The sequence below is a fragment of the Lissotriton vulgaris genome, chromosome 1_1 (assembly GCF_964263255.1).
Source record: "Lissotriton vulgaris chromosome 1_1, aLisVul1.2, whole genome shotgun sequence".
In the NCBI taxonomy this organism is placed as follows: Eukaryota; Metazoa; Chordata; class Amphibia; order Caudata; family Salamandridae; genus Lissotriton; species Lissotriton vulgaris.
This window is the reverse complement of record NC_141685.1, coordinates 493,960,393-493,984,771: the sequence shown is the minus strand read 5'-3', so window position 1 is coordinate 493,984,771 and position 24,379 is coordinate 493,960,393. Positions and strand designations below refer to the sequence as shown.

Sequence of the window (24,379 nt, the reverse complement as noted above, 5' to 3'; positions counted from 1 at the left end):
GCCAACGGCAAGGTCTTAACCGGTGTCAGATCCCTACTACCAAAACTCTCGCCCTCACGGTGTGAGTTGCGGCATGCGCAGAGGACTGTACCCTCATTGCCAACTGTAATTTCCCTTGTCTTGTTGGGGGCCCCCGTTTCCGCTTGACGCCATCTTAAAGGTCGTCCGAGCTCCCGTGTGAGGTATCTGTAGGAAGGACAGCGTGGACTTCCCCATCCCCACACTCTCTATCCGCCATCGCGGGTATCCGGGCCCCGGTATATTCGCAGGAGGGGCATATAGCCGCCTCCTCCCCTGGAAGGGGCCTATGGCCGTCTCCCCATAGGCGACCCATCCTTAGTGGGTGCCGCCTCCCAGTGGGAGGGGCCAATGGCCACCTTCCCCGGGCACTCCCATCCATAGTGGGTGGCGCCCCCTCTAGGGACCTTGAAATTACTGCTCACCGATCATGACCTTACCGCCACAGGCCGGATAGCTGACCGGCTATCCGCCCCCCCCCAAACTCCTCCTAAAGGTCATGCTTCCTCAAACCCCTTAGCCATGCTATGAAGTCTCCTATGAGTAAAACATTCCCCTCCCGGGACAGGTGAACCCCATCATTCAGATACATGTGATCACCCCGAATACACCCATGAGGAATACTATGCAACTGCGCAGAGCGAAACAATCTACCTATTTTATTGTTAACCTTCTTCACCGAATGGTTCAGTGCTGACACCGAAAGGCCCCCCCGCCATACCTTCCTGGGAATCATGTGGGACCAGGCAATCGTGCACCCCGGGATTCTTTTTGCCAACCAGCTAACGGCAGACAAAACTTGCTCGAACAATACTCGTCTACCCAGTGTCACCAAGTCATTGCCCCCCAAGTGTACTATGACTACGGATGGCGGTGACCTCTGCCGCCCTAAGAGACCCTCAACAAAAGATTCGAATTGGTCAATACAGAGCCCGCCCCTTCCGTGGAAGGCCACTCTGTACCCGAGTCGCGTCACCTGCTTTGAATACGTCCCCGGCCCGCCTCATGTATGAGTGGCCCACGACCCACACCACTCTCTCCTCAGACGGTGATCCATGACCGCTGGTCTCCTGGTACTGGGTCGACTGCCAATTCCGCCCCGCATGAAATGCTCGCGAAACTGTAATTCAAACAAAAGACAAGAAGCGTGAGTGCATTGCAATTGACTTACAACATGTGCAATCGCACATACCTCTTGAAGCAATTCGAGGACCATCGTCCCAACTGTTTTACTTCATACGCCCCTATCCTAAAGGAGTCCCAAAATCGCACAGGTCCATTCCTGCGGCAGCGATTGTCATCGCCAGCACCCTCTGAAACTGGAACCTTGTCAGTGGGGTGCCATCCCTGTGCCTCAGCAAACTTCCCCCCCCACGTAGCAGCCCTCAGTGCCAAGTATTCCTCTATTCCTCTATACACAGTATCGGGCACGTGGGGGACCCTCGAATGCGCTGCACAATAACACTGTTTCCCGTAGCCCCCTGGTCGGTCTTGGACCTGGCTATCGTCACTACCATCGAATCACCCTTACTTAGGATGTGATTCCTGCACAGGCCTCCCTCAACGTCTTTTTTATTCCTAGCGACCAGTTCGCTCACCCGCATCGCCCCATGGAACGCTAACGCGAAAGCTGCCTGGAACAAAACCGCCTCGAATTGGGAGGAGCATGTCTCGACTAGTTTCGCCATAAGTAGGGACAACCTTTCCAAGCCAATCGGGTGCCTCTCATCTTGTTTGTGACCCTCAAGGCGCTGCCAGCCGCGAAGGGCTTTTCTTGCCAAAAAGGAACTTGTTGGGTCTTTTATGCCCTGCACCTGTGCCATAAATAAAATGGCCACCCTGTGCTTATTGGCCGTTGCCGCTGATCGGCCTTCTCTGTGCAGTGCTACGAGGAACCCCAGGAAGGACTCCTCCTGACCCCAGTTCTGACTCACTGTCGGACCAAAAAACGTGCAATAGGAACAAAACGCTCCTTCGTATGCTTTCCTCGTCCTGGGGGCTAAGCTTGCTGCCACAAGGTCTTGTAATCCGGGGCACCGATTAGCCAAAGCGCTTCGGGGAATGGTGCCGCCACTAGGTCCGCTGTAGGTAGATAACCCCTGAACGCCTGCATATGTGAACGAGAGAGTGCATCAGCTGCATGATTCAGTACGCCCGGCACATGTTTCGCCCTGAACTGTACATTCAGTCTCATGCAAAGCAGCACAACTTCCTTCAACAATCTCAAGATCCATTTGCAGCGTGCTGCCTGATTGTTAATGCATTCGACAACAGTCATATTATCAGACCAAAATACCACAGAGCGGTCTCTGAAATCATCCGGCCATGCCATTAGAGCAACAAAAATAGGGAATAGCTCCAGGAACCCAATGATACTTGTGAGACCGCAGGAGTGCCACCACGTCGGCCATGTTTGCGCCGACCATCGGTTACCAAAGATTGCGCCAAATCCCACGCTCCCCGCCGAGTCGGTCCACAAACCCAGCTCGTCCGAAGACGCTGGCGGCTTGTTCCACACTACTCGACCGTTGAAGTCCGCCAGAAATGCCAACCAAATGCGCATATCCTGGCGAACCTCTGCAGACAGTCTCGTGCGGTGGTGTCCTTCTTTGAGACCAACCATAGCTTGTGCAATAGAGCGTGAAAAGGGGCGGGCCATTGGTATAACTCTCAAGGCAAAGTTAAGCTGACCCACTGTTTGTTGCAACTGGTGCAGGGTCACTTTCTCCTTACTAAGGCAAAGTTCCAGGGAAGACCTAAATTTTGCTACCTTTTCCACCGGCAAACGGAAACATCCCTCCACAGAATCGAGCTCAATTCCCAGAAACTCCAGTGAAGTAGATGGTCCAATCGTCTTACCTGGTGCCAATGGGACTCCAAACTCCCTCATGAGGATGCAAAAGTCATGTAGCGCCTGCGCACATTTCGTGTCGCCGGCAGCTCCCAAGAACAGAAAGTCATCTAGATAATGCATAACATGCCTATGCCCTGTGGCCTCGGTGAATGCCCACTCCAAAAAACAGCTGAATTTTTCAAAATAGGCACAAGAAATGGAGCAACCCATCGGCATGCATTTATCCATGTAATAACTCCCTTGGAATGCAAAACCTAGCAAACGCTGATCCTGTGGGTGTACCGGGAGCAACCGGAATGCTGATTCGATATCTGATTTTGCCATCAGCGCCCCGGGGCCCAGGCGATTTAACATGGTGACGGCATCATCGAATGATGTGTACCGCACCGAACAAACTTCCGGGTCAATAGCATCTTTTACCGAGAAACCCCTTGGAGCAGACAGATTATGGATCAGCCTAAACTCCCCCGGGTCCTTCTTCGGGACCACCCCTAATGGGGAACAGATGAAATCCGCCACTGGCGGGCGCTGAAAAGGCCCTGCCACTCGCCCTAGACCCGCTTCTTTTGCAATTTTTCTCTCTACCACACTTGGATTATGCTGCGCTGATAGCTGGTTTTTACAAAAAGGTTCCCCACGAAAATCCCCCGCCGGGATGTGGAAGCCGTATAAGAATCCCTTCCTCAACACCCCAGCGGAGACATGATCAGACATGATCAGGGTATTTGTTTAACCAAGGAGTCATAGCCATGAGATCAACGGGAGTAGGCAATTGTTCACAATGATCCACCTCAGTCCTGCTTGGACCCTCCTTTACCTCCCGCCCCGTTATTTTTTGATCTACATGAACTCTCCGGGTGTGAGGAGTTCCCACAGCCCGCACATGCATGCTTGAACCTACATGTTCCCTGCGGTCTGTTACAGTTGCCTCGATTGAAGCCCCAACAGACCCCCCGCTTTCCACCATTCCCGCCGGTTTTCGGCTGGTGATTCGCCTGATCGAAAGGGCACCGCGGGCCTTTGGCGGGAAACCCCGACCCACTCCCGCCTGGCGAGGACGTTCCTGCCGTCCCAGGCAGGAGCTGCTTATGCCATAAAATTGAGTCGAGGCAGTCCCATGTCAGAGAGGAATCGTACTCTTTCGCTTTACAGAATTTCATATCGTAACCTTTCCATTCGTCCCCCTCATACATTTCATAAAAATCCATTATACGAGCTTGATAACAAGACAGTTCAGTCAATACCTCGGGCTTACGTTCACCAATAATCGCAGTAAACATTGCAAAGGCCTTCGCCCAATTCGTTATTGTCTCCTCCACCCTGAACTCCGCCATCTTGGCGCGCCAGACGCTCGGGTGCCACAAATCTTTCTGTGTTTTAGCATATTCCATCTCGTGATGGTCAGTTAATAACGAAAACATATTGACATACTTGTCTGCCCATATCAATTCTTTTGTGGCAATCGGGATATGTTGTACCACCCTCTCCCGTCTTGAGGGTAATGAGCCCTCCCCCGCCAGCGGCAAAGCAAGCTTATCCGGTTCGGTCGTTGTTCCCGCCGTTTTCTCGTGACCAGCCGCCGGTCATTCCGGTATCACCTGTGGGGAAACAAGAGGAAGATACGCCTTCGCGGCATCTCGCGACTGCCGCAACTGCTGGATTAGGAACTTGGCCTCTTCGGCTGTGTCTCCGGGCGCCGTAGCACCCCCTGCCTTCTTATTGAGCCATGCGGCCAACTGGGTGGCCAATTCAGGAGGCATATCCTCATCGTTAGCGGGCATAATCACAACCGGGATCGGTTGACCCGCGTCTGGGATTGGTACCGGGTCATTAGCTGGTGTGACAGGGGTGACCGGGGGCACCTCAGGGACCGGAACCTCCCCTGCAACCGCCCTCCTCTTGACCCGTTTCCCTCTACCCTCGGGGACGATTCCCGGCAAGGCCGGGCCTATTACCTTCTTAGGGTTACCAGGCTTGTTCATTGCGGCTAGTTGCTTCTTAACGACCGCCAAATCTCAACCAAGCGCTGGGACTTGTCCGACTTTCCGTTCCATGCCCGCTATTCTGTTCACCAACATGCGTAGCACCTTGTCTGTCTCGGAACCCTTTCCTGCCTTCTTGCCAGACATGGTTACGATTATCCGCTCCGAGTCGATCAACACGGTCCTGGATCCTTCGCTTAAAGTCACTGAAAGAGAAACACAAGAATTACAAGTTCTCAAAATTGCTCCTTGTTCCGTCGAGGGCTCACGAGCACGAGTGGGTGCAGCCTTCAGAGCACAGGAACAAGAGGACGCTTCTTCGGATTCCCGCTCTATTTATTCTTCTTCGGGAGGGCGGGTACCCTCCCCGGTACGCCTACTGGGCGTGGCCATCAGTGTAGGTGTCTAGGACAACCCCTCTTGGGCGGGAAAAGGCGCGCCCCGGCTACGCCGCTTCGGGCATACCAGCCGAGACACGCCCCCACCCAAAATGGTTTCCCGGGAGGATCGGGGCACCCAACCATACGTTCGGGGGGACCGAGTGGTCGCCCCTTTCCATTATCCTCTGCCAATATGAGCATTTTTTCATTATTACGAAGTCCAAACGGTTCTTTGGTGTGGAGCCAAATTTTGTATTTAGACATTAATTGTCTGAGTTGTTTGGTTCTGTCAGTTCCACATTCATTTAATGTTATCATGTCTATACCATAATAAGTTAATTATTTCCAGTTACTTTCATGATGATAATCTAGCATCTGGCTACAGCATAGCTAGCATCTTTTGTTTTCACACATTTTATGTGTTACAGAATCATTTTCTTGAGGCCCCACCTTGTGCTGCTGAAGTATTGAAGACCACACTCACATTCGATGATGTATACCACGAATTGCAAATTGCATAATATTTTCTGCTTGATCGTTATCAGTTTGTTGTTCCATGATTTGTTTCGTGCTTGTTTCCATTTTTACATGTTTTACGGTTTGACCATTTTACAAATTTAGACTGATTTTTATTCTTAAAGTGACTTCTCACAAAGCGATCTTTGGGCAATAGTGCTTTTCTTTAAGTTATTTTGGGTTTCAGTCCCAACTTGTCACCAATGCTTTTGGATAATTATCATTATAGTTTGAATTTCCTTACTTTTTGTAGGGATCATTCTTATTCCGTATCCTTTTGTGGTTTCCTACTTTTTGGGATTAGTGTTTGCATAAGTGTGGTGTCTTTAACTTGTTCTAGATCTTCATTAATGTCCCCCAATTGTATCCTCTTCTTTAATCTCTTGGAGACTTTATTGAAATTGTTACTTAGGTCTTTGTCATTAGAGCAAATTCTTCTCATTCATAACAGTTCCCCATATAGGATGCTTGTCACATGCTCTCGGATGGAAGCCGGTGCCGTGTAACACACTGTCTGTTGCCATAGGTTTTCTAAAGATTGTGGTCTCGATCATGTAATTCGCAAAGTATACAGTCACATCAGAGAAATGTATTCTCTCATTGGTTACATTGTGAGTAAACCTCAGCCCACAATCATTTGGTTTAATTGATCCAAGTATTCAAGGAACTGACCCTGTGATACATGCCATATTAAGAAAAGGTAAATATATTGTGACCAAAGAATGATTTTGTTCATGTATCTTTCATTGTATGGTCCTCATTCTACCCCTTTTTTCCACTATCGCTAATTCACTTTAATTTTCTATGTCAGACTACAAAGTGAAGGAGGTTTGTAAACAACAATCCTCATGTTCAAAAAAGCAGCAATTAGTCAGGAGACATTAACTGACAATTGACCTCTGTCTTTGAAGCACAACAAATTTGAAACGATAAGTAAAGAATTTTAAGGCACCTTTATTTACTGCTTGGACTTTCATGACCCACCAAAAATTGGCTTACGACTCCCAGTTTAGAAAGCACTGAGTATTAGAAATTAGGTTACTGGTTGACTGGGGTTTGAGTCCTGGTCAAGCGGCAGAAACAATCCTAGTCAGGGTAAGATACAATCAAACCCCAAATTAACCTGTGCTTAATTTAGATGAAATATGTAAAGTATTTGTGCAACATTAAAAAGAGTAAAACAGTGAAAAAAAAACTCAAAAAGATACCACACCAGCTTGGAAAAATACAACAGAATAATAAAATATACAAGACCAAAATAACAAAAATTCAATCAGATGAACCGAAGTTCTGAATTTTTAATGAATAAACTACAATATACCAACATAAAGTGCCAACCAAGGCTATCTGGTCCTACTGGACAGGGTCAACGTCATAGCATCAGATGTGCAAAAGGAGGAGGCTCATACCAAAATCAAATGAAAGTGGTTCCAGTGCAAACAGGCCTGTTCCTGGTGGCAAAGAGCCAAGAGGCTTGAGTTATGAGCATGGTGAACCACAACAAGGATCCTGGACCTGAGGGGCACCACTTAGAGGTCAGGAACCTGATGAAGACATGCAGAGGAATCTTGTATGTACCTGAGGCTCAGAACTGGAGGCCAGAACACTAGCTCTTTAGGTCGCTCTGGAGTCCTGTGTTCAAGGTGGAGTTGCAAGTCCAATTCCTCTTCCACACATAAGTGGTCAACAGGTTACCACAGCATGGCACCAAGCAGTCACACCTAAGCTTGTGTGTGGCTGTCTAGGAGGATTACACAAAACCCAACTGGAAAATACACCCAGTAATGTGACGCAGGGACAAGCTGTAGACACCAAACGGCTAAGGCAAGAAAATGCTCACTTTCTAAAAGGGCATTTTCAGAATTGTAATTCAAATCTGACTTCATCATAAGTTAGGATTTTAAAAAGGAACACCAAACATAAATCAGTTATCTCTTCTCATTTGGGAATTACACTTATAAAATGTAACAAGGCAACTCCAGTGTTACCCTATGAGAGAGATATGCCTTGTAGTAGTGAAAAAAATTTAAGAGTTTTTCTCTACCAGGACAAGTCAAACTTAAAGGTACATAGCCAACCTTTTAGGTACACTGCATCCTGCCCTTGCGGCTCTCCAGGGCCTACCCTAGGGGTGACTTATATGTATTAAAAAGAGAGGTTAGGGTCTGGCAGAATGTTTACTTTGCCATGTCAACATAGCAGTTTAAAACTGCACACGCAGACGCTGCAATGCTGGCCTGAGACATGTTTAAAGGGCCAGTTAAATGGGTGGCACAATCAGTGCTGCAGGCCCACTAGTAGCATTTTCATTTACAGTCCCTGGGCACATCGCTGGGGGTATACCTGAAGCTCCTGATTGTGTTTCACTGACACTGACTTCAAGTGTCATCAATACTCAAGGTGAGGGTCAGTTGAGATAAGGAACTCAAATATATTTCTTCCAATGTAAACATTGTCACTTCTTTTATACTGTTATTTAAAATCTTCTGTTCGTTTATGAGAAATTGAATGTCACATTTCTATCATTTCTAAAAGTCTTGGGGTAGTAGCCAATGGGCTACTATCCTTAGGGTAACTACACCCTTAGTGTACTCACCCCACGTGAGGGAGTGGGCGCAATCCCTAACTCTGATTGAAGGGTGACTGCCATCTTCAAGATGGTGGGCACTGAAGAGTGGGATTCACCTTCCCTCTTCCACCTGGTGAAGGATGGGAACAACTTCTGGGCTGTTCTGATTTTTTCCACTTGTCTTCCCACCGAAAAAGGGGTGAGACAGGAAGGGGGCCTGCTCCTGATAGCAGGAGAGGCTGGGGGTCGCATTGCAAAGGTGGCAAGGCTGTTTTAGCCCCCCCTGCCACAGATGGCTCTGCCTGACAGGGAAAGTTTGAATACCTCTGCCCAGGAAAGGCTTTGTTTTAGGGCCCAGGGAGCAAAGGCTCCCACCACAGTGGTCAGAAACGTATCTTGTAGAGGGAGGCTGGTTTTCACCAGTCAGGAACCTACCAGCGGTTCGTTTGGTTCATGGGTCTCCTCTAGAATGGACCCCTAAGGGCATAGAATAATACATCTGACACTGGAATCAGTGCAGGGTTATTATTCTGAAATGTTTGATAACAAACATTCCAGGATTCAGTAAAGTCATTATGGTGCTATGAAACTTGTAAAAAGACCAATTTCTAGAACATATACTCAGGATGGCATTACTTGGAACTTATAATATCTAAGAATGACCTTAGATATTATAGAGATCTGTCTGATCATGCAGATAGGTCGCCACATGACTTTAAAGGGACACTGCCTTAAGGGTGACTTACCTAGGCCTCATGCACTGCTGGGCAGGCATGGCTTAAAGGGATGTGTGCTATGTCAACTCTTCACTTTTAGCTGCACTACAACATATAGGCTACAGTGGCAGTGGTGTCTGATTGTGGTGAGTGGTATTTGAGGGTGGGATAATTAATGCTGCTGCGCTCAGTGGCCTTTCCCTGGTTACCATGCCCTTGATACCATAGCTATACCTTACAAGGGACTTGCCGTTAGGCCAGAGTTGTGCCAATTGTGGATATAATGGTACGGGTAAGGGAAAGAGCACAGGCCCTAGGAACCTGATAAGCAGATACCCAGGGCAAACTCCATCCAAATTGCTTCGGGTAGCTGGCAAAATGTTAGGGGGACACCATGCACAAAGGGTGCATTCCTACAAATGGTGATTCATTATACAGGGACTGTGGTGTACCAGATAGTCATCCCCTGCCATTAGTTCCCTTTTAGGCATATCAAATAACATTCTAAACGTGCCTGATTTTAAAACTGTGCTTGTCCTTGGTACACAAATTTGGTAGTAAACTTGTCTCAAACTTTTCATCAAAAGATAAAAGAGCAAAGGCATTGGGACAACTGAGGTTCAGATGTACTATTAAATCAAATAAAGTAGTCTTAATTTACAACAAGCGTTTTTCCTACCTGTGTTCACCCGAACTATGTCGAATTCCAAATCTGAATGAGGCATAATGAATATTCATGAGGTCAGTCGCAAATAGTGACTTCATTCGATTGGACGCAATCAAATGGATAATGGTCTGCAAGGGTCAGCAGATCACCATGTCTCTGAAAGCTTTTCAAATGAAGATTATTATTATTAATATTATTATAATATTTTTTTATCAGCCCATTTACCTTAAACTGTGCTGAATCTCATATCAATCGGGTTTTTGAAATGGACACTCCCAATGTGCCATTCCAAGTACAGAATCGATATGGACTCTAAACCCATTTTATAAGCTGTTAAAATATAACTGATTCCTAAAATGGGTTTAGTAAATAGCAAAAAACATTTCTGTTGGTGACACAGCTACTCAGACTGTTTGTGACCATAAAAACGTTTCTACAACTTGCTTCACATCTGCACAGATTCTGACAGTTTGGTAAAGCTGAAGAACTAAAACTACAACTGTTACTCGTTCCCAAAATCTTTACATTCCCACTACATTTTGATGAGTGAACCAAAAAACAGGGCGTGTGTTGGGTTCCAATCCTGTTTTATTATCACACACTTCTACAAATTCTAATTGAATTCATTCTAATTTCTTCCAACCTTGTAAAGATAACCAAAGACATTAATGAATGTCTAAGATCACACAATTAGGTCCCATTCGGAGACCATGATTAAAAACCATTCCCCTTGGTTCCACAATTTCCAAGATGCCCACTAGACTACAGATGTGGGTGTGGTTCTGATTGCATGATGCAAAAAAGGTTGTCCCCAGGGGGAAGACACTGTTGGCTGCCAAGCGCAGATTTTAATGCAGCATTTAATGTCAGCATATGTTATTAAAGTGGTAAAGGTGAGGTTGTGTTGCGGCGCGCTCAATGTAATTTGTTTTATTTATTTATTTAGCAACTTACCTCCGGTCGGCCGTATACCAGAGGTTACTATCCCCCACACTGCCCCCCGCTCTACCTCACCGCCCCGCCCCACCGCCCGCAGCACTCCCACTATGAGCCGCGACTGGTTTTCTTCAACATGTAATTGGTGCATGTTTAGTAATACATTTCTCAAACTGTCTCAAAATCAGTTTATGTGGCAAGTAAAGTATTTATCCAAAGCATTTGCCCAAAATACAATGTGTCAGGGCAAATCCAAGATGGTAAATATTTTCAACTATACTAAACTTGGGCTCTGAGGCTGTGGATGATAGTAGGGAGTGTAGTATCATAGTCCTAATATTCTACCACATAAAACACTAAAAACCATTTTGAAACTGGCATTGTACCCACAGAAAAACTAGAGAAAGAAGTCGGGTAGGACATAAGCATGGTACTTCAGCAACCAGACAATGATATACAAGAATCATCCTGGCATCATCTTTGCTCCCTTTGTGGGACACACAACATTTACATGAGCAGAATGTAACTCTTTGGTGTCAAAAGGCTTTGCAGCGCGCGCAATGTAATTTGTTTTATTTATTTGTTTATGTAATTTCCTCCGGTCGGCCGTATGCCTGAGATTACCTCCCCCTACCCTGCCCGCCGCGCCCTACCTCAGCGCCCCGCAGTACTCCCACTACGAGCCGCCACTGAAGAAAACATGAGGAACAAATGTGAGGGAACTAGGGCCAGATGTAGGTATCCAAATACAGGTCGGTAACGGCCAAAATACAGATTTTTGGCCGTTATGGACCAGTATTTGGATACTGATATGTAGGGCATTAAAAAACACAGATTCAGTAAATTTACCAAATCTTTAAGTTTACCGAATCGGTAATTTTACTGAATCAGTAATTTTACCGAATCTGTAAATTTACCGATTCAGTAAAATTTCCGATTCGGTAAATTTACCAAATCTGTGTTTTGAGGTAAAGGTAGCACTGTAAACAGTGCTACAGGGCTTTAAGGATTCGTTATTTACCACCAACTAATAGTTGGTGGTAAATAACGAATTCGTATGTAAATGCAAATATGTGCATTTACGCCTGTGCCCCTTAGGGCATGTATTTGTGCCACATGGCACACAAGCACTAATCAGGGGTGCAACAGGGTGTCAAAGTGACAGCCTGCCACCCTTGAATTTTTCGGTATTTACCGAATCGGTAATTACCGATTCGGTAAAAAATACCGAATTATTACCTACATCTAATTTACCGATTCTAAAATACTGAATCGGTAAAATTCGGTATTTTAGAATCGGTAAAAAAGATTTACCTACATCTAGCCCCAGGTTACTGCATCAGAAATGCCTGCTGATGATTGTAGGCTAGATGAACTCATTAATTTCAATAAAATAGGTTCATACTTTATTAACCAGCCTTAGTATATTCTTTCAATGTGTATTATAATATTAAATTGATCTATTCAAGTGTTAAGAAATTCCAACTTATCCTCATTGAAAATAGTAATGTGTGTAAAGAATTAATGAAATCTAACGCATTCTAGATGGTTTTATATGGAATATTGAAGGGTTTCATTCTGAATTCCATCATTTGCATATGTGAATTGTGCACGAAATGAGAAAAGAAAAAATGGTGCTGCATAGCCATATTGAATGTAAACAATGCAAAAACTTCAAATTCTGGTTTTCAAATGTGTACTAATGTAAACCACTTGAACGATATTAATATTTTTTTATTCGAAATAACTTTACACATTTGTACTTTGAAAATGCAGTAATATGTTGTAGTTACATGTGAGTTTTGCCCCACAACTAATAAGATATTCTGAGTGCTAATAAATTATTATTAAGAATCTTGTATTCCCCATGAAATGGATATTTTCATTACCTTATATTCTGCATATTTTTAAACAAAATTAATATAGGCCTACATTTCCTACTCAGCTTTGTTCTACACTTGTTAGAAGGTTTTATAAACTTGCTATGTGAATAGAAAGTGTGTCTTACTAGAAGAGTTCTCACACTCTTACAATGACTAATTGCAACAAAGTGGATATTTTGGGAATTTTTTGTATGGGAAACTATCTTCTCGAACTCACTTATGTGCCCGCTGTTTTAGGATTATTGTTTGAAAGTTTACGTATACAGGATGATCTGACTAATTATGCAATCAGCACCACCTCTTTCTATATGTGTCTGCTCTTATGCTGCCTACCAATCATTCTATATTTACTGACCAATGGACTGAGTGCCCTCCCAAGATGAGGTGACGAAGGAGGTGTCACTGCTGAACTAGAGGATCATTCTATATATTGATTTTAAGGAGGAAGAGCGATCTGACCCCAGAGTCTTGCTTTGATTTTCCTACATCTTTTTGTTGGGAACATTGTAGACTCCACTTGCTCTTCTTTTGAGTTGATGCTCATGCTGTGTGCGCCATTCTTGGACTGGCTGTTATGTCTCATGTCCTTGCTGAACTTACCAAAGCTCCTTGTCTTCTTATGGAAAGCCTAAACTAATTGGACTGTTATGCACTCTTCATATCTTTAATACTTAATATTGATGTACTTGCCCTTTTGACTACTTTTTATAAAGTCTAACCTTAACTTAATCATAGACTCTGTCCCATCATGAGTTGTGTCCACAAGTTGCTTTCCAATTGATGTATTAATGACAGGAAGAAATCGGCATTGAGACATTTCCAAACACCAAGTACTAATGTTATTGCTTTGTATAGTCATAACAGAATTATTGTTTTTTATGATTCTGGTCTGACTAAATTTCTTCAGGAGATTCGGATTAGCAGTGATAATTCTTTACATATATAGTATGGATTTAAGCATCACATACATGAATTTAATTTTACAGCTTCTAAATCACTTGTCCAATTCCTGGTCCTCATTGGATAGCCATATATTGGATGCTCTATGTCCAACCCCACATTGACACACAACAAGGTCCATCAGAGGACCAAATGACTGTCAGAAAGAGAAAGTGATGAGGAAACTAAATGTATCAAAAAGGGCACAGTATCCACTGGAACAAGGAGATTCTTGTGAAGATTCCTAACTGACCACTGGCATCTGGGCATGGACTGAACTTTTCTGTTGCCCTCTGTCTAATACCCTGAGAGTTTCTAAGTGCTCTCTCTAGAACCCAAATTACTTAGAATTGTGCTTTTGTGGTTGATTGGGCATCAAAAGAAGTTTGGAAACTTTTACAAAATGTTTTGCTCCAGAGTTTTTTTAGGGGACTGACCGTGAAAACTATGTGACTAGTAGTTTCACAGCTAGGATTGAATGTCAGGTTTGTCCCATGTGGAGAGGAGTTTTTCCTCGGAACAGCTACAAAGTCCCTTTTCAGAGTGGGACTTAGAACTGTTATTGAATTCAAGGGCCTGACTGGGAACCGAAACTGGTCCTGGCAAACAGCTCGGCCAGTGGAGGGGGGAGCTGTTTGCCAGAGAAAGTTTTGGCCACTTTTTTACAGTGGGTAGGCCCTTAGTAACAGAAAAGAACCCCACAGGTGTCCAAAACCAGCCCCCACCCTGGCAGTCCACCGGGGGAACACCTGGTGCCTGCTACAGCCAGCCCAGCCTGTTGAACGCCTCTACGTCTAGTCCATAGCTGACCATTCTTCTTGGTGTATTCGGCCCATGATCCATTGTGGTTAGCCTCAAATCGCGCACAAGTTCCGGCCTACTGTGACCATTGCGTGTCATTGTCTCTTTGTGCTTTTTGGTACTCTTTTAAATTACATCTTTAAAAATGTAGAAGTCTGGTTTCCAGTTTTGCATTTTGTATTGGTGTGTTGTCATTTTGTTCATTAGAATATTCTCTGTCCGTATACATTGGTGTGGGAGATTTGTTAGTTTTGTGTTTACGACTTCTTAGCTGTTTTGGTATTTTGAATGCATTACACATTTTCGTTAACTTAAACCTGTCTCTTCTGTGCTGTAGATACCAGGGGCTAAGCTCAGGTTTAAGTTACTAAAACCTTTTACGGAACCTTACAAAATAGTGACTTTATTGCTTGTGGTGGACAGCAATCCACCCCAAGTAGTGGACCTCTTTCCCATAGAATGATCTGCTCATCTCAGATTTCATTTCTGGTGTGTTTTGATCATGAATATACTATTGCTCCTCAAAGATTTTACAAACAGTAAAGTTATTTAGGAATAATAAAAATAATAATAATTATTATTATTATTCAACCAGGTGTTCACTTCAGCCTGCACAGGTAGCAGCACCAATTATCATGTTGCCATTCCCTCATCCATATACAATTTGGGTGAGAGAATGCCAGCATGTCACCTTTTCTTATATTTCTATCTTTCTACTATGGGTTATTTCTAACATATTGTCGCCCAGGAGACATTATGGCATAAGTGGCTCATTGTTCTAACCGACGACTAGCCACTCAGGTCATAAATAACACAAGTGTGTCATGCTTAAACTGAGAGTGATAATTGTTTGTCACGAATTTTATAAAATCTTATTGTTGAGGGAGCTGCCAGGCCCTTGCTGTTGACTAAACCAACACAGTTTTTGGTTTCGAAAAACATACATCCACAGCAGTCTTTGCCTCCTTAAAGAACCATGTTGTCTGCAGATGTGCTCCTTCTGAAAGAGCACAATGCTGTCACTCACAGTGAAATTAGCAAATGGCTGAAAAGGGTGGAGCCATTACCATTATCACAAGCTACTTACTGGGAAATAAATATGTGAATGACAGAACAACTAAAAAAAACTGAAGAGGGCTGGCTGAAAGTTCCTAAAGGTTTAGTGTATTTATATTTGATTTAATTTAGCTAAGACCAGATCTAAAAACATAACAGCAAAATGGGGTGTGCAATATATGTGCAATTATTTTGGCATAAATAAACAAACTTTGAGCAAAAGAAAGTGAAATTGAGGGTAATTAGGTGAAATGCAAAACCGTGATGTTGCGCTAATTTTAGCATGAAATGTACGCTTGTATCAGTATTTGGCTTCAGTATGTATACAAACAAAAGCACTACAAACAACAACTGTTCATGTTCTGATGTTCCTGGGCATTTGTAGTACATTTTTACCACAAATGGCATGCTTTGCAGTAAAGTTTTACCACAATATTGGTGTAATGGTGCAATCTGGGGAATATCACGTAACACGAAATTCCCACAATTATGCAAATGACTCCAGTGGAATAAAAATTTTGCACAGGCTTATAAATATTCAGAACCATTCTAATCACACTCTACCTCCTCCAGAATCCTGCTTTCATAGTAGAATGGTAGAAGGTGTTTGCACTAAGCAATGCCTTAACAGATCACCAAAACATGAAATAGCGCCATTAAAAACATGTCTCAATCTGGCCCCATGATCTCTTTTATAATATGAACAAACACTTTGAGGGTTCAACACACTAAGGGACTGATTTAAAGTTCGGAAGACGGATTATGCTGTCACAAATGTGACTGATATTCTGTCCGTGGTATTACAAGGAGAAGTGTGGCTCACCGTTTAGAGGCGGCAGATCCAGAAGCAGAGGTCGGCCCAAGACCAGGGTTCAATTCCGACGCGGCACGGTACGGAACCAATGTCAACAGGCTCGATAAATCTCGCCTCGTGCCTCTCTAACCATGGGTCCCACACTGCAATTCTGGGCAATGGCTTGCTTAATCTCCACAACGGCCCCCTCGCTGCTGGGGATGCCTGGCTTCACCTTGGGGATGCCCAATAGGGACCATCTCACAGGGAAAGCCAGGACGGGTTCCCCAGCGCCAAGAAACCCTGGGGTGAACGTGCGCTCTATAAATTCATACTAACATAACATACAAGTGCCTTATATCTTATGCCACTTGTAATATCCATCACGTTTTGACAGAGTATCCATATGTGAAAATCTAAATCGTGACCTAAGCCTCTAAAAAGATGTGTTTTCTCCCTCATCAAATTGGAGCTTAAATATTCATTGTAGTTTGCTAGTTGCTTGATATGATAATTCAAAGCAGGCACTACACGCATGGCTAATAAGGAAAACCCAATGAGTGAAAAAATGCAAGACTAGAACAAGTTATAAAGCATAAGATATGTAAAGTCAATAAAATGATTCAAAGAATTAATGCTCAGAAAAAAAACTAATTTGTAAAGGTGCAATATACGTCCATTAGAAGGTTTTTATTAGGCTTTGATTCCAAATGCAAGGACTCTTTAATGTTGTATTAATTATAAAGTAGGATGTGGTTTGGCAGTTAAGCCAACTATTTTCCTTTGGAGCAATGGCATTTGATAATTCTCAGGGAAAGAAATGGCCTGTCAGAAGACGATTGAACACTTGTCTAGTTGGAATTTGAGAACAATAGCAAATACAGTCTTTTGAAAAGAATCGAGGCTTTTTATGTTTCATTATATACATTTCGTTTCTTCGCAATGTGCAGTCGTTACAGTCCTGCTGCTAATTGGCCAGCCGGGTTTTGTGTTCTAAATTAAAGCAGCGAGAAAGTGGAAATGTTTCAGTACAAATCAGTATGTCATTCAATGGCTGTGAATATCCTTCAGAAACTCCTTAGCGTCCGTGGGTGCGTCAGTCCTCTAGGCGGATTATGGATGCAGCCATGTGCGGCTCTGCAGCGGATAGATAAAGAGAACCAGCTGAGGGTTTTGCTTAGTAATCTACTTCCGCGGCTGAATTCGGCAGAATAAAATGAGGAATTCCGCCGGTGAAATTTCTTCTTCGAGTGAGTGAATCAAATGGAAATATAGCATGAAAAATGAGAATGGGCTACTGATGTGCTGTGAAAATGTTCATCCTGTTAATGGAGCAGACGTTTGAGAGCACAAGGCTGGGCTCTAGCACTTATGGCTAAACGAAAATCTTTAATACATCCTCTTTGCTGTATAATATCTCATTTATATTTTATATTTATGTCTTTCAAAATATAGAAGTCAGGAAAGATATCATTTTATCACTGCTAGAGTGAGGTTTTTGAACAAGCTAGCATGTTTGCTTTACATTCTCTGAATAGATAATCCCGCGAAAAGTGGGAAAGGGGAACGTTCTGCCTTCCAATCGGTATAGCATTTCAGCTTATTTTAGATTCGCATCACATTTCAAAGGAGTTTTTCTGTTTACATAAAAAGAGCAAAATGTCACTTGTGCATATACAATTTGCTATTATGTCTTCCCTAGTTCTGTCCACTTACAATGCCGTTCTGTGCTCAAACTGAAATATTTTGCATCATCCTGACATATGTTAGTGTGAAAATTCGTCAAGAACTCCATATTTTGAAATTCATAACGTGATATTCTTTATTAGAACGATTCATAATACAAAATTGAGTCCAACTCATAAAGCATACCATTAACTTATGGTGCACAATTGAATTATTGTGTGATTTCGTCACATCCTACAATTGCTGTAAATGAATAATAATATTGAGAAACTAATTTTAAGTGTCACTATTGAACAACAACATGGTCTCAAACATTTTGTCCTTCAAATTTCCATACTACACCAATATAATTCTACCTCCCCTTTCCCTTGCTCCCTTTCTCCATCCCTCTCACTCTTTCTCTCTCTTACTCACTTCTCACAATCCAGCAGCATGAAGGGTGTAGAGCAATTTCTGCTCTATCCACCACATAAAGCATGCAATACCGCCTTGACAAAAATGCTTTGTGCACAGGCCTCTCATTGTTAATATTATTGTTATAGGAATGGTTTGTTAATAACAAAGCTTCAGATATTTTCTCTCAAGGGTTTCCTTCCTGCTCTGAATAAATACCAAAGCTGATCCTAATTTAAATGTAATGAAAATTGCTTGCCGTTATGGCTCTTTATGCTTAGTGAGTGTGGAATCTCAGGGAAGCCACATCAATGCCGTGACTCTATCCGTCATGGACTACCAGTCAAATTCCATACTGTTCCTGCAGACAAGCTGTCTGTCACTGCAAAGGAGGATTGTTTTGGTGATCTCCAAGCTCATCAATGCTCCATCAATGGTTAACCTAGTAGGAGCACACATAACACAGCAAGATACAGCTCTGAGCTCCTTATAGTGTGTGTGAGGAGATGGAAATTGTTGAAAGCACAATTTCCTTAGATTAGGATCCAGACACTGCTGAATTGTTCCAAAATGCTCGCTTCATTTGATTCTAGTCCCTTTTCAAAGTATTTCAAAAAATGAGATTTTTCTACATTGGGAAGCCATTTGTAGGACTTGGCCCTGCAGGTCACACCCAAACATTTTGCCTTTATCTCCTGTTTTCTCAACCCGTTTTTGTTGGCTTTCTTGTAAAGTGGTACTACATGTAGGACATGTAAATTAAATAGCACTAGTGGGCCTGCAACACATATTGTATCACCTACTTGATTAGCCCTTTTAAAAATGTCTCAGGTCTGCCATTGTAGCTTGTGTGTGCAGTTTCAATCTGCCATTTTGACAAAATAAACCTTTTGCAGGCCCAAACCTTCCTTCTGATACATATCAGTCAGCTTTGGGGTAGGCCCTAAACAGCCCATAGGACAGAAGTGACTCCAAGAATCAGTTGACCGAACTCCTGTTCTGAGCTATAGGGACACAGCAAGCTCCAGAGGCCCATCTGCAACTGTTCAGCTGACGTGCTGCACTGTACCTGCCTTGACCTGCAACTGGACATGCCTGAGCCCTTTTAGTTTCTGCAGAAGTGAGTTCAAGATCCACCACAGGTGCTTCCCAGGTCCTGGACCCTTGAAGAGGCCTCAGTCGATTTCCTCCTAGAAGAAAAGAAGGAGAAATCTTGAAGTTTTGGGCTTTTCACAACTGCGAACAACCCAGTTTGTGCTAAGATCTTGCCATCTGCACTGACGGGAAGCACGAAGCTCAGGTGAACCCAAGACCTCGCTCAGCATCAGCCAAAGTACACATGCGGCAGCACAAGACCAGCACTTTGCCCTACAGCGTCAACAGCCCAAGCTGATCACCGATGCAAACCTCCAGCAATGAATGCCTGCGACAGGATCTTTGCGCTACATCAATGACCTTCTGTAACGAGAGGCTTGCACTTCCTGCTGCAGCATTAGCTCAGCAACAGCTCTTGGTCCTCCTCGCAGCCTGCTCCACTGCAAATTGTACTCTTCGGCCTGGCCTTTAGAAGGTAACTTTTTCAGTGAGAATAACCTGGTCCCTGTATCCCGGCCGTGCTTCATCATAGTGGGCCTGTAGGTCTGACTTTCACCTGATCTCGCACAACCAGATAACAGCGAGTGGCACTTTGTGCTTTTAGGTAGTATACTTACCTTAAATCTTTCAAATTCCATATCTTCAATTCTACAGATTGGATTTTTGTCATTTTGAAGTCAAATAAATTATTACATGTTCCTCTATTTTTCTAAATTGCTGTGGGATTTTCCTTGTGTTGAGTTTCCATTTCGCTACTGTTTTAGTGCTACATGAATGCTTTAAACTTTGCCTCTAAATTAAGCCGTACTACTTTTGTGCCAAGCTACCAGAGGTTTAATCACTGGTTAATTTAGTTTGGTTCGTCCTGACAAGGATTGTGGCTGTTGCTTGAGAAGGGCTCACACCCCTCTCAACCATCATTTCTCATACCATTGATTTGGCCTATAAATAGATCCTCCTGATTATAGGAAATTATTTTCTAGAATGGAGTTGGAAAGAAAATAAGATTCCTAGACCTGGGCACTTGAGTCTAAAAAATGAAGCTGTTGGACTGACAGCACTTTCTTCTTCTTTTTTGCTGGAGCCTTAACACAGTTCATTCTGTTCTGCACATGATCCTTTTTAAATTTGTAAAGAGATTATAGTAGGAGTTAGTGAAATACTCCAATCACAAGAATAAGTATTTCAAACTAACCAACCACATGCAGAATGTACTGAATTCAAGCTTCTAAATGTTTCAACCACCCACCATGCACATGGTGGATGCTCATTAAGCATGGGCGGAAAATCCGTTCCGCTCGCGGATTTTGCGGATTTTCGGTAAATTCGCAATCCGCGAACTCTCGCAAATTTACCGAAAATCCGCAAATTCGCATGCAGCGCATTTTTTTGCTTGGTGATACAATATTGCGGTGTGCGGCGTTCACTTACCATCATTAAGCATTTGCCGAGTTGTTTTTCTCGATATTTTGCGAGTGCTGGTCCATTTTGGATCTTGCTGCGGGATCCTGCTGGAGTTTGGCGATGCATCGCGATAGTTCGCAATTGCGAACATGTAGATGCGGCGAACAGCAACAATCTGGAAAGGGGCGACCAATCGGTCCCCCTGAACGTATGGTGGAGTACCACGATCCCCCCGGGAAGCCATCTTGGGCGGGAGGCGGGTCTCGGCTGGTATGCCCGAAGCGGCGTAGCCGGGGCGCGCCTTTTTCCCGCCCTAGAGTGGGCTGGCCTAGACACCAACGCGGCCGGCCACGCCCTCGGAGGCAGGCGGGGGCGGGTTCACGCCCACCCTGAAGACGGATAAAAGGAGCGGAAGCCAAGAAAGCATCCTCTTGTTCCTGTGCTCTGAAGCTGCACCTCCCCGCTGCACGTGAGCTCGAGACGGAACGAAGAGCAATTTTGAGCGTTGTAATCTCTCTTTTTGTCTTATAGATATCCCGTCTGAGAATGCCCAAGAAGGTCGGAAAGCGGGTCGGTACCGAGGAGATGCTCCGCATACTCATGAAGGAGATAGCCGATCTGAAGAGAAAGGTGGAGGCTAAGGACGGGGAGGGAGGACCGAAACGGCCTTTACAGGGAACAATCCCCGGTGGAAAGAGCAAGAGGCCCAGAAGGGGAGCACTTGGGGGGGAGACCCCGGTTCCCGAAGCGCCACGAGAGGAGCCAACCCCGGCGCCAAAGGAGGGGAATCCAATCCCTGTGGTAGTCACCCCTGCGAACAGGGAGGATATGCCCCCCGAGTTAGCGGCGCAATTGGCAGCGTGGTTGGGAAACGATAGCGAGGGCGCCACGGCTGACGACGCCCGGGCAGTGATGAGGCAACTGCGGGAATCTAGGGAGGCTGCGAAGACTCCATCTCCTGTTCCCCCGCAGGTCCCGGCGGTGGGAAGTACAGGGGGCCCAAGTTCGGCGACAAGCGGGGGGTCTACTTCAGGTAAGCGGCCATTGCCGATTGCGGGGGGGGGACTCTGCACCTTCTCGAAAGGAGAAGATTGCCCAGCACGTCCCACTAGAAGTCAAGGAATTGATTTGGGCGGATAAATATGTTAACATGTTTTCATTGCTTACCGACCATTACGAGATCGAGCATGTAAGGAGTCAAAAGGAGCTCATGCATCCGAGTGTTTGGCGCGCAAAAATGGCCGCCTTTAAGGTGGACGAGACCATTGGTACTTGGGGCAGAGCATGGGGAATTTTTACTTCCATCATGGGGGAGCGCAGACCTGAGTTGTTGACCGAGTTACCCATTTATCAGTCACGTATTATGGAGTATTCTGTGGCATATGGGGGCAATCAGTGGTTCTGCTATGGTAATCTGTTTAGAAAAGCTAAAGAACACAACCCGTTGTTGTCTTGGGATTGTTACGACTCCGTGTCTTGGCAAAAAATGGAGAGTACAGGGATGTTGAAGGTGCCATTAGTGGGGAGTAACGGGGGGGAATCCTCCCGCCAAAACTCTGGGACGCCCTTTCGGACGGGTACAGGTAACGAGTCCCACACGAAGCCGAATGGCAACACAGGTAAAAGGGGGATCTGTTGGAATTTTAACAGGGGCAAATGTACCAGGCCCCAGGGGTCATGCAAATTTAGACATGAGTGTGGGGGGTGCGGGCAGCCATCCCATCCTGAGTCCATGTGCAGAGCCAAAACGGGTGATAACGGTGGTAAGGGGGGCGCCAAACAGGTCTAATATAGTCCGAGGGGCGCCTTTACCGACTCCGATTGATACCATGGCGATGATTCCTTGGCTCAGCGAATACCCAGATCATGCCTCCGCTGGGGTGTTACGGAACGGGTTTTCATATGGTTTCCGCATCCCAGTGGGGGATTTTCAGGGGGTACCGGACTGTAAGAATCAAATGTCGGTCTTACAGCACACGGCAGTGGTGCAGGTAAAGATTGGGAAAGAGGTGGCTCGAGGTCGTGTCGCCGGTCCATTCGATTTGCCACCAGTTGCTAATTTCGTGTGTTCTCCTCTAGGGGTGGTTCCCAAGAAGGACCCGGGTGAGTTTCGGCTGATACACAATTTGTCAGCCCCACATGGTCTTTCCGTGAATGACGCGATAGACCCGGAAGTATGTTCGGTGCGGTACGCATCTTTCGATGAGGCCGTAGCCATGTTGAATCGCCTGGGGCCCGGGACGCTGATGGCCAAATCGGACATCGAGTCAGCGTTCCGGTTGCTCCCGGTACACCCAGACGATCAGCGTCTCCTTGGTTTTCAGTTTCAGGGTCGCTATTACATGGATAAATGTATGCCAATGGGATGCTCGATTTCATGTGCTTATTTCGAGAAATTCAGTTGTTTTCTGCAGTGGGTTTTCACAAGAAAGACAGGTTTTCAACATGTTATGCACTATCTCGATGACTTTTTGTTTCTGGGGGCAGCCGGGGATTCTGAGTGTGGACAGGCCTTACATGAATTTTGTGTCCTAATGAATCAATTCAGTGTGCCATTGGCGCCAGGTAAGACGGTGGGTCCCTCGACCTTGATTGAGTTTCTGGGGATCGAGCTCGACTCGGTGGAGGGTTGTTTTCGTTTACCTAAAGAAAAAGTGTTAAAATTCAGGTTATCCCTTGAGACATGTATTCGTGCAACGAAAGTGAACTTGCATCAATTGCAACAGGTGGTTGGTCAGTTGAATTTTGCCCTAAGAGTAATGCCGATGGCCCCTTTTCCCGCTCAATTGCACAGTCCATGGTCGGCTTGAGGGAAGGACATCACCGTACGAGACTCTCGGCAGAGGTTCGCCAGGACATGCGCATTTGGATTGCATTCCTGGCGGATTTCAATGGTCGAATTGTCTGGAATAAACCGGCAGTGTCTTCCGAGGAGCTGGGGCTGTGGACAGACTCGGCGGGGAGTGTGGGTTTTGGCGCCATATTGGGTACACAATGGTCGGCTCAAAGATGGCCGTCATGGTGGCATGAGTGCGGGTTGACGAGTAACATTGCTTTTCTCGAACTATTCCCTATTCTGGTGGCCTTGAAAACATGGCCAGAAGGGTTTAGGGATCACTCTGTGGTGTTCTGGTCGGATAACATGACCGTGGTTGAGTGTATCAATAGTCAGGCAGCACGTTGCAAATTGATTCTGAGGCTGCTCAAAGAAATTGTGTTGCTGTGCATGCAACTGAATGTACTGTTTAGGGCGCGACACGTGCCGGGGGTAATGAACCAAGCGGCTGATGCGCTCTCTCGTTTCCGTATGCAGGCCTTCTGGGGTTTTCTGCCCACAGCGGACCCGGTGGCGGGACCCTTTCCCGAAGCTCTCTGGTCTCTCGGTGCCCCGAACTACAAGACCTCGTGGGAGAGAGTTTAGCACCCCGGACGAGGAAGGCATATGAAGGGGCGTTCCGTTCCTATTGGGCCTTTTTGGGTATTGCCGGGAGGGAGCTTTGGGGTCTGGAAGAATGTGTAGTGAGATTCCTGCTCTCTTTACGTCACGCAGGCAAGTCAGTAGCTACGGCCCAGAGGCATCGGGCCGCCATTTCCTTCATGGCAAGGGCTCATGGGATCCAGGACCCGACAGCGTCTTTCGTTGTGCAAAAAGCGCTACGTGGGTGGCAACGCCTTGAGGGTCGCAGAGTAG

The 24,379-nt window shown here is 45.2% G+C and overlaps 1 protein-coding gene across 1 annotated transcript in view; it reads left to right on the top strand.

Annotated features, from left to right (window-relative positions):
• NEGR1 (neuronal growth regulator 1) overlaps window positions 1–24,379 on the top strand; it is a 1,973,203-nt gene that overhangs the window by 501,045 nt on the left and 1,447,779 nt on the right. The window lies entirely within an intron of this gene.